The 11,916-nt window shown below is 42.7% G+C and overlaps 1 long non-coding RNA gene across 1 annotated transcript; it reads right to left on the reverse strand.

Moving 5' to 3' along the window:
• Positions 1 to 4,540: 4,540 nt before the first annotated feature.
• On the reverse strand, positions 4,541 to 7,100 carry LOC147112485 (uncharacterized). The gene is made up of 2 exons (XR_015079508.1): positions 5,611 to 7,100; positions 4,541 to 5,575 (listed from the first exon to the last, which is right to left on the reverse strand). It is a non-coding gene; the product is annotated as an uncharacterized LOC147112485 (long non-coding RNA).
• Positions 7,101 to 11,916: the final 4,816 nt, after the last annotated feature.

Below are 11,916 nucleotides of genomic sequence, written 5' to 3' on the forward strand. Positions count from 1 at the left end.
TGTTGTGTGACTTCTTACATTTGTCCACCCCAGTCCAACACCGGCATCTCCACACCATTTAGCTTGTGGATCACAGCTACAGATGTGGTGCTGTGAAGCTTGTCCAATTCAAAAAATCTGCTGTAGTAATCAACAGTCACTATGTAGTCCTCGTTGTTCCATGTGAACGGATCCGTTGCCACGACCTGCCATAGATGAGGATGTCATCTACGATTGTGACTACTCCGTCGAGGCCTTCATAGGTTTCGTCGATCTTCCACTGGAATTCATCCTGAGCTGAGATAAGACCAAATGGTAAATGCAGAAATCGGTAGCGTCCAAATGGTGTGTTGAACGTTGTTAGCTTAGATGACTCTTCTGTGAGCTTGATAGTCCAGTATCCTGATCACGCGTCCATTACACTGAAGTAACGTGCTCCCACTAGCTTGGGTGTGATGTCATCTAGCATTGGTAGAGGGTAGTGAGGAGGGTAGGAGTTTGCACATTCTCCCCGTGTTTGCGTGGGTTTCCTCCGGGTGCTCCGGTTTCCTCCCACAGTCCAAAGATGTGCGGGTTAGGTTGATTGGCCATGATAAAAAAATTGACCCTTAGTGTTAGGGGAGATTAAATACGTGGGGTTATGGGGATAGGGCTTGGGTGGGATGGCTGTCGGTGTAGGGATCGGGTGCTAGGGTTTGGATGATCAGCCATGATCTCGTTGAATGGCGGAGCAGGCTCGAAGGGCCGAATGGCCTACTCCTGCTCCTATCTTCTATGTTTCTATGTTTCTATGAGGGCGTTTGATAGCCTTGTTCAAATCTCTGGGGTCGAGACAGACTCTGAGCTTGCCTGTACGTGGTTTCTCAACCACTACTAACACGTTGACCCACTCTGTTGGTTCTGTTTCCCAGATGATGATTTCTGTATTCTTCAGGCAACTATGTAGAGCAAGGGGTATCCTTCTCGGTGGGCAAACCACAGGGGTTGCTGCTGGGTCAAGGTGCATTCACCTGGGAATAGTCCAATTCCTTTGAAAACGTCGGCAAACTCCTCCATGACTGTCTGCTTCTCAACTGGTGCTGTCAATGATAGCACTAGCTTGACGAGGTCCATGTCTAAACGTGCCTTTAGACCTAGCACAGGAGGTGCTTGAGTGTCGACATGTAAAAATCCAACATCATGTTGCTTTCTTTGTACTTGCATTTCATCGCGCATGTGCCTTTTACAATGAGCTGCTCACCCCCATAGCCGGTCAGTCTGTGAGGTGGGCTGTAGCTCACACTCATCCTTCAAGCTGTGATACTCACTCAGAGGAATTACATTAACCTGAGATCCAGTGTCTAGTTTAAACTTAAGCTCCTTGCCCTGTTTTCCTATCTCAATATCGGCATAGGCTTGCTCAGTCTCTGAAATCTGTTTTTTCTGTGACACAGAATCAATGAACAGTTCCTCTGCATTTGGCTCTCTATCTGGCATTTGGCTGTCACTCACTGTGTGTACTGCTTTTCCGAAAACAGTCTTGCAACCTTTAGCAAAGTGGTTCCATTTACCACATTTAGTACATTGCCTTCCTTTAGTGGGGCAGTGCTCCTTTTCTCCATGCCAGTTGTTTCCACAATATCCACAGTTTTTGAAGCGTTTTATGTCTGTGTCGCTCATTTTTAGAACTCCCGCTGTTCTTTCTGTTCTGAAACACGCTCTCTGGGCAGTGTTCTTTGGTGTGTATCTATTAACTGCGTGCACTGTCTGTTCACTCGAGCTGCTCGTGGCACCGGTTATGGTTTTCAACTGTGCTTGGGCTATCTCGTGCGATCTGGCTATGTCCATAGCTTTGTCCAGCATTAGCCCGGACCCAACATTCAAAAGTTTTTCTCTCACTTTAGCTGAATGTATTCCAAACACAATGCGGTCTCTGACCATCTCATCTTTATCTGCATATACACAGTCTTTTACCAGCAGTTTTATCTCAGTCACAAACTGTTCAAACGACTCACTAACTCCTTGTCCTTTCTCCTGAAACTTGTACCTAGCGAATATCGTATTTGTCTTGGGCATCACATATGCTTCAAAACGGTCAAAATAATTTTTCAATACCTTTGCTTCATCTGCGGTGAGAGACCATGTGTTAAAAATGTCTCTCCCTTTTTCTTCGATCCACAGGAGTAGGTAACTGCATTTTTCTTCCTCTCCTTTTCTTTTCAACGGACCCGAGAACATTAATTCCACGTTTTGCTTGAACTTGCACCATTCTCTATGTAAGCTCAAAGATTCCCAATTCATTCGAGGTAAGGGAGCTCCAACAATGTCCATTTCAAATCCCTGTTCTGACACCATGTCTTGTTTTGCAAACTTTGTACAAAAATAATAAATTGCAGGACAACGGAGTATTACAATTTAAACTCTTTAATAAAGCATCAGGTCTGTAAGCTTTCTCACAACAGTGCAGCACCATGTGGACAAGATGGAGTCAGGACCCTGGGTCCTCCAAAACAATAGCAGTCCTTACAGATGCCTGCAGGCCAATGACAACTCAGCATGTGATCACATGTGAATATAATATGTATTCCTTACAGATGCCTGCGGGCCAATGATAAATCAATATGCAAATGTTACACTGCCCGCCAGTTTTTGCAATTTTAACCCCCCGCACGCCTCCAAGCCTGCCTCCAAGACTCAATGAAAATCGGGGCCAATGACTTTGATATAAATGAGATGGAAGCCCTTGATAGGCTGAAAGGGCTCAAAAACAAATAAATTACTAGAAGTAGATGGTAGTTATCTAGTGCTGAGAGAGACTAGGAGGAGATTTGTAAGGTACTGACAGATATCATGAGTGAATTACTGGGCACTGGGAAGGTAACAGGCCAGCATGGTGCCATATTCAAAATGGGCAGCATAGTAGACACAAGTAACTATAGACCCAATAGTCTTCCATTCCCTGTAAAATAATAAAACTGATTATCAGGTGTAAATTTGAGTAATATCTCTGCAAAAATTAGCTGGGAAACAGCAGTCAACTGGGATTATGAAAGGGAAGATTCTGCTGCTGAAATCTTCACAACTTCTTTGAGGAAGCGATATTCCTTACATCTTATATTAAAGTGCCTATTGTTATCAGGTATATTTTCTTTCCCTTTTAGGTAATGATGTTATTCAGCCACAATCTGCAATAATTTTTCATAAATTGAACAATTTTTTTTAAAGTGTCAGGTAAACCTTTGTTATTTTTTATCTGCACTTCCTTTAATACTCATAGGTGTATGTTACCTGGGCCTAGTGCTTCATCTGGACATGAACCTGATTAACTCCATATTGTGGAATGATTCTATAGCTAATTGTGAGTTCATCGCCCCTGAGTTATCTTTCTCAATGATTGGATAAACATGGTCTTGCACAGTTTCCCATTGAATATACTCTATTCAGTTTGGTTTTTGATGCTGATTGGACTTCAGTTGGTTCTTTCAATCACTGCCAGAATATTTCCTGCATGCAATCTTTGATCATTTGTCGTATGGCTGAAGAATACTAATTAGGAGGACTGCTTGTAAATATAGTGGGGGAAAAATTCAGCTGGTTTGCGCCTCCCATTAGCACCTTAAGAGGGCGCTAATGGGGCGCAAAGCAACTAGTGCCCGTGGGCGGTGATGTTTGCGCTGCTCATGAAATTAACTAGACATTTTGCGGCGGCGCTAAACACTGCCGCCATGATCTCCTGCGCCGGCAGATCGTGACGTCAGTCGAGTGCACAACGCCCCAGTAGCACCCCAGAGCGGATATTGAGTGGCGCCCCCTGCCTTACCGCCTGCCGCTAGCAATGACAGGTTGAGGGGAGCGTTTTGCAGGCAGGAAGGGACTGGGGGAGCGCTATTTAAAGGCGACTGCTTCCTGCCTTTTTTTGTTGGTGACATTTTCGCACCACGCATTCTGAGAGAGAGAGAGAGAGAGAGACTTCTGGAGAGATTCAACGCTGTGTGAAGGAGTTTGGGGTACTGAGCAGCACTTTGCAGGTTCATTTTGATTTGCCCTTCCTTGTATCGATTTAGAAGAGGCTGTGGGGGCTGCATTCTGAGCTCTTTCCCATGGCCTCTCCATTGTTCTTTCCAGCAGATTTGATGTACAGGTCTCTCCAGGCCGAGATTCAAGGCTGCAATGAGCAGGATGTGGATGGAGAGCAAGATCAACCCTCCCCTTTAAGAACTGGCCGGCGCCATTGTGTCTGTGTTCCATTGCTGACTGCCATCACATGAGCTTCACCCGCGCTCTGAGGTAGGGCCTCGTTCCTTGGCCTTTGCGCCTTAAGACAGGTGTGTAGCGCCTGATTTAGCGCTCCAATCACCTCCAGGGGCGATAAAAGCCAAGTTTGTAGTCAGAGGCAATAATTAGCGCCAGGCGCTAAACTTTGCGCACAGCCGATAATTGCGCCCCTTAATATCCCCAATGTTTTGCCGATTCCTAATGAATGCAACTCCACAACAAAAAAAAGCCCATAAATTGACATTAATCATCTCTAAATTGGCTGTCTCCCTTGTTGTGGTGAAAATAAATTCACATCTAAACCGTGTAAAAGTAAAAAGATGCAGTTTATTATCAGAGCTCTGGGAGAAGAGTCTCAGACCCCATGGTCTGTGCGAGCACCTTCTCGTTCTCTCTTGGTTGGTACAGCTTTTTATTCTATTTTCATCCAATCACTTTGTATTACAATAATCACCTGATCACATTGTATTACAATAATCACCTGATCACATATGGATTCTTTTCAGTATTAGTAAAGGTTAGTTACATCTTACTATGCCTTTGGTCACAGGTCAAATTCCCATGACCCCTATATTCTGCTGTGTCTACAATTTTTAGCTAAAGCAGCATATTCCTTATCACTTACGCAAAACGCACATATTCTGTCTGGTCCCACAACTGTGTCTTATCTTGGTTTTTCGAAACTTCTCACATTGTTCTTTGTTTAGTTTTGCCTTTTTACGTAAGTCAATTTTTATTGTGATATTTCTTATCTCAACCTGGTTTCTTTTAGTCACTTTCACATGACCCCACTCCTTTGTTCTGATTTTAAACACTGAAAGGATTTGCTTTTAACCCTTTCAATCCCTCCTGTTGGTCCCGCACCAAATTTAAACTTTGGCTAGGGATACCAACTTCTCTTCCACTTTTACCATCCCCGGGATTACTCCTATACTGATGGCTTAAACGTAGTACCTAAGTTCGTCTTTCCCCTCTGTCTATCTTGTTGTGCTAGGCGTGGTAGTCTGTGCAAATGACTAAAGAACTTTACATGTATGTTACTATTGCTATCAGTTCATTATCCCACATTAACTGTTCGTTTTCTGGCTCAATATTGATTATATCAACTGTAGCAACCGGCACTATTCGGGACACAGCTGCCCTACAGCATGCTTTCAGAGCCGTCATTATAACACGAAATAATACTACAACTATAATGACAATTATAAGTCCTTATCATTTCTATTTGTCTTTTGATGCTTGATATTCGACCTTGCTGGCATTTATGCTATCTTTTTCCGCTTGCCTGTTGTCAGTCCCTGGTCTAAGAATTAAAACCCATCTTTGAATCTAATAGCTATTTCTTACAATTCCCTTTTTTTTTTGAGAAGGAAATACCTTTATTGACTTCTCACAATCGGCTCTTGACTAATCTAGCCAGCTTTTATTGCTCTCTCAACTTGGGTGTTAGTTAGTAGGGAATCTTGAAGAATTCTCCCTTCCCTACAGTCCATTCCTTTGAGGAGAAGGAGCAACCTCTGACCCCTTACTCAAATTCAATTCACTGTTCTGGTGTTCCAATTCTGCCCCGCCTGGGATATCCTCTGTTTCTTCTATCTTTCCTGATGTTACCCCACCTGGGGTCTCCTCTACATTGCTTCGGATCTTCTCTTTTGGTGTGCTCAATTAATTTGTTAGTGCTTGTCAGTCATGGGCATGAGTACCCAATTGGCTTATGTATCAAAGTCTTACTACACACATTACATATATCAAATACACTATCATTACAAGTTGGATAACTACCAGAGTATGTGAAATAATACAAACCTAAGGGTGTGCTGATGTATTAAGCCCAATATCCCATCAATGTGAGTTGTCCCCTATGCTGTCAATTTCAATATCTATTCTCGAGTTGTCTTGCTCCAAAACATAAAAATGCTTTAGGGAGGAGTTCAGTCGCATCATGAGCTCACTGAAACCCACAAACAACAGGGGAATGTCATATTCAAATTGTGCCACATAATTGTGTAGCTCATACTTAAAAACGTGTTGGTTGATGGGACAGGTCCTGTTAGACCCGTAAAGCATGGTAATTGCAGTAGTAGTGACACAGGAGGCACCACTAAAATCACCTCATACTGGATTCGCACTGGTTTTTCCCACGCTCTGTTACCTACAAAACACAATTATTACAGTCACAGTTAAATTCAGTTTTACAATCATATCAAATACATTACAGTTCAACATCTAATCAACAAATCATGGATTTAAAAGATTCTCCAGATCTCTTTTTTGCTCGTATCCATCTTGTGGATAATTCTTACTAAACATGATTTCTCCTTGGCCCTCAATTGTCCCAATCCAGATTCCATGTAACTCTCCACTTCAACTTCAATTTCAATCCCTCTAGCAGGTACCAGTGTGTTTAACTCTATTCTGATTGTTTCATTAATTAGATAGTTTCTCGATGGAGTATGTGTCAATGCTTTAAAAATTGTCTCACTCTCCTGAGCCACATTAACCATTTCATGTCTTGCTGTTGTCAAGTAACTGAGCATGTCTGAGACCCATTCTTCAGTGCAAACTCAACATACATTCCTGGATGGTAATTACCTCATTCGTATTGAATCACATTTGCACACTCATATCAGTATCTCAATATCGTGCCACATGTGCCATCCGATACAAGCCTTTCTCGGGCTTTCAGGTATCTTATCGAAAGATTGTAGTCACCTGGAGATCTTTGCTCATCTTCCTCTGCATGGTCCCGATGTCTTGGGTAGTGGCCAGGCTATCAAATTCAGTTTTCTTAAAAGATCATTAAAGGCTGGGACACAAATGTCTCCAAGAGAAAGCTATCAATTTACTATTCTTAACTACACTTTCCTGACTTTCACTAGAAAGCTTTGAAAATTCCCATTCAGTAGTGTAATTCTCCTGTTTCAATCTTACACTCGCAATCACTTTCATAGAGTCATAGAGTCATAGAGTCATAGAGTTTTACAGCACAGAAAGAGGCCCTTCGGCCCATCGTGTCTGCGCCGCCCATCCATCCCTGTCCAGTCTAATCCCATTTTCCAGCATTTGGTCCATAGCCTTGTATGCAATGGCATTTCAAGTGCTCATCCAAATGCTTCTTGAATGTTGTGAGGGTTCCTGCCTCCACCACCCTTTCAGGCATTGAGTTCCACATTCCAACCACCCTCTGGGTGAAAAAGTTCCTCCTCAAATCCCCTCTAAATCTCCTGCCCCTTACCCTGAATCTATGCCCCCTTGTTATTGACCCCCGCACTAAGGGGAAAAGTTCCTCTTTATCTACCCTATCTATGCCCCTCATTATTTTGTACACCTCAATCAGGTCCCCCCTCAGCCTTCTCTGCTCCAAGGAAAACAACTCCAGCCTGTCCAGCCTCTCTTCATAGCTGAGGCGTTCCATCCCAGGTAACATCCTGGTGAATCTTCTCTGCACCCTCTCCAAAGCAATCACATCCTTCCTATAGTGAGGCGACCAGAACTGCACACAGTACTCCAGCTGTGGCCTCACCAGTGTTTTGTACAGCTCCATCATAACCTCCCTGCTCTTATATTCTATGCCTCGGCTAATGAAGGCAAGTATCCCATATGCCTTTTTAACCACCTTATCTACCTGCTCCGCTGCCTTCAGGGATCTATGTACATGTACACCAAGGTCCCTCTGACCCTCTGTACTTCCTAGGGTCCTACCACTCATTGTGTATTCCCTTGCCTTATTTGTCCGTCCAAAATGCATCACCTCGCACTTTTCAGGGTTAAATTCCATTTGCCACTTTTCCGCCCATCTGACCAACCCGTTTATATCGTCCTGTAGCCGGAGGCTTTCCTCCTCGCAATTTACCACCCCACCAATTTTCGTGTCATCTGCGAACTTACTGATCATACCTTTTACATTTTCATCCAAATCATTTATGTAGATCACAAACAATAAGGGACCCAGCACCGATCCCTGAGGTACCCCACTGGACACAGGCTTCCAGTCACAAAAGCAACCTTCGACCATCACCCTCTGCCTCCTGCCACTCAGCCAGTTTAGGATCCAACGCGCCAAGGCACCCTGGATCCCATGGGCTCTTACCTTCTTGACCAGTCTCCTATGCGGGACTTTGTCAAAAGCTTTACTGAAGTCCATGTACACCACATCCACAGCATTTCCCTCATCCACCCCACTAGTCACCACCTCGAAAAATTCGATCAGATTTGTTAGACATGATTTACTCTTAACAAAGCCATGCTGACTATCCCCGATTAATCCTTGCCTCTCCAAGTGGAGATTAATTTTGTCCCTCAGAATTTTTTCCAATAATTTCCCCACCACAGATGTTAGACTCACTGGCCTGTAATTCCCTGGTTTATCCCTGCTACCCTTCTTGAATAATGGTACTACGTTAGCTGTTCTCCAGTCCTCTGGTACATCCCCTGTGGCCAGAGAGGTTCTGAAAATTAGTGTCAGAGCCCCTGCAATCTCCTCCCTTGCCTCCCACAGCAGCCTGGGATACATCTCGTCCGGGCCTGGGGATTTATCCACTTTTTGGCCCGCTAAAACCGCTAGCACCTCCTCCCTCTCGATGCTAATATGTTCAAGTATGTCACAGTCCCCTTGCCCGATTTCTATGTCTGCATCGTCTTTCTCCATAGTGAACACAGATGCAAAAAATTCATTTAAAACCCCGCCTACATCCTCTGGCTCTACACACAGATTGCCACTTTGGTCCCTAATGGGCCCTACCCTTTCCCTGGTTATCCTCTTGCCCTTAATATACTTATAAAACATCTTAGGATTTTCCTTTATTTTGCTCGCCAGTGTTATTTCATGGCCCCTCCTCGCCCTCCTAATTTCTTTTTTAAGTATGCCCCTGCACTTTTTATACTCCTCTAGGGCTTCTTCTGTCTTTAGTCTTTTGTAACTGCCAAAAGCCCCCCTCTTATTTCTAATGCATTTTTGTATATCCCTTGTCATCCAAGGTTCCCTTTGCTTGTTGGTCCCACCCTTGACCTTTACAGGAACATGTTGGCGTTGTACTCTCTCTGTTTCCCTTCTGAAAGTCTCCCACTGTTTTGATGTGGATTTTCCTATAAGCAGCTGCTCCCAGTCCACTTTGGCCAGATCCTGCCTTATCATATTAAAATCGGCCTTCCCCCAATTTAGAACCCTTATTTCCGGGCCGTCTTTGTCTTTTTCCATGACCACCTTAAATCTCACCGAATTATGGTCACTGTCGCCAAAATGCTCTCCTACTGACACTTCCACCACTTGCCCGGCTACATTCCCCAGAATTAGGTCCAGTACCGCCCCCTCTCTTGTAGGACTTTCTACATGTTGGCTCAAAAAGCTCTCCTGGATGCACTTTAAGAATTCTGCACCCTCTAAGCCTTTCACACTCTGACTGTCCCAATTTATATTGGGGAAGTTGAAATCCCCCACTATTATTACCCTATTATTTTCGCACTTCTCGGAGATTTGCCTACATATCTGTTCCTCTATCTCCCCCTGACTGTTTGGGGGCCTATAGTACACTCCCAGCAAAGTGCTTGCCCCCTTTTTGTTTTTAAGTTCTACCCATATGGCCTCATTAGAGGAACCCGCTAATATATCATCCCTCCTTACAGCAGTAATTGACTCCTTAATTAATATTGCAACACCCCCTCCCCTTTTACACCCCCCTCTGTCTCGCCTGAAGATTCTATACCCCGGAATATTGAGCTGCCAGTCCTGACCCTCCCTCAACCATGTCTCCGTGATAGCAACAATATCGTACTCCCATGTGTTCAACAACAACTTCAGTTCATCCACCTTATTTGCAAGACTCCTTGCATTAAAATAAATGCCTTCCAGCCCTGCCATATTCTCTTTTGCCTTCACATATTTGCTCTGCCTTCCCAGCTGACTTGTTTTTCCCTCTGTATTTGGCCGTAAATCACCCCCTACTATAGCTCCACTCTGTACCCCAACCCCCTGCCAAGTTAGTTTAAACCCTCCCCAGCAGTGCTAGCAAACCTCCCCGCAAGGATATTGGTTCCCCCCTGGTTCAGGTGTAAACCGTCCGACTTGTACAAGTCCCACCTTTCCCAGAAGCAGACCCAGTGATCCTTTAATTACCATTCATATCTCATTCATGAGTCCTGGAAAAACTTTACTAAAGATAGAAAACATAGATCAAACGTTCTCACTTGATCCAAGTTATTAACACATTTTATTATCATTATTTTTAGAGGATCTTTTATTTTCCCAAAAGTAACCAAATATATAGTGCCTGAGTCCATTTTGTCATTTCAAAATTATCCCAAAATCCAAATAGCAGTACAGCTGAACTGACAGGTTTTGTCAATGTTCAATTTCATCTCTATCATTTATCTTCCATTTCCAATTTCAGAAACAAGTGATTCTCAGGCTAGGAAGCTTACACAATGTTTTTAACATTAGAGACAGAAGTGCTGCAATTAGTTTACAAGGTAACTTCCATATAACAGAAGAAAGAAGGGAATCCATTGTGACTCTGCTGAGAGCCCAAGGGGTTAATTTATCAAATCTTAATTTTCCCTCTGTCACTGTGGTGAAATAATAACTTAAAATTAAGAAACTTAAATTTAATAATGTCCAATATCTTTAGATTTCATACTAAAGTTGTTGCTTGGTGAACTTAAACAGCTATCAGTGGAAAGGGTTAACTCCTTTGCAGGTTTTAAGGAGGTGGAGCAAAACATTATCAAATGCACGCAACTGCATCAATTCACGTAAATCAAAAAAAACACTTTCCTGATCGAAAGACAGTTGTGTTTTCACACTTTAACTAAACACGAACACGGAGATAATATGGACAGTGAAGAAAGATGGGGTTGAGCAAAGTTCACAAGCTAAGTAAGTTTTTGTAAGGAACTCTGCAACTATCGGATGTTCTTGCGGAGCGGAGTTATCTTATTCAATGCAGTCTACACAAATTTACACCAACCAAAATTTCACCGTGGCCACAATGAAAGTCTGGTTTTAATAGGTTAATTAACCTCATAACTCCAATTTAATCGAGATCTTGTAAACATTCAAATTAATTTTCTTCTAAGCACATTGGCAACTGTAACTTTAAGGCAGAAGCTTATCTTTTGTAAAACTATGAACAGACAAACAAAACAAAATAGCACATTCTTGCAGAAAACAGTAAATTACGTCATATTTTCTTATCAAATCCAACTGCTTTAGAAGATTTCACCATAGCAACCGTGACTCCAAGGTTAAATCTTAGACTGAAATTTAATCTTTTGTTATACAAACTTTTTGTTGCTCTTCTCAGTTTTTACACCCCAGCTTAACTTAAAATTATTTCAAAGGTTTTTTTTCAATTCTTGGGGCACAATCTTATTCGCACATGCTTCCAAAATCCAAGACAAGGCAAAAGTTTTTAAACGCTTTTAACACAGAGAAGTGGGTGGAGCTAAAACAAACATAACAGAATCTTTCTTTTAAAGACAGACTTTCAGACAAAAGAAATACTGTAACTTCTTAAACATTCATAGTCAGGAAAACTTTCACACAAACTGAAATTCCAGCATTTTTTAAGGTTCATTTCACTCAGAAAATCTCGTGTTTTATTTGTCTCAGCACAAATGTTAATAACTTCCATGTCAGTAAAACTTTAAGTTTCTCTTTTTCCATCGGTGTTCCCATCTTCTTTCTCC

The sequence above is a fragment of the Somniosus microcephalus genome, chromosome 9 (assembly GCF_052327205.1).
Source record: "Somniosus microcephalus isolate GS21.2 chromosome 9, FLI_Smic_1.0, whole genome shotgun sequence".
Lineage (NCBI taxonomy): Eukaryota > Metazoa > Chordata > Chondrichthyes > Squaliformes > Somniosidae > Somniosus > Somniosus microcephalus.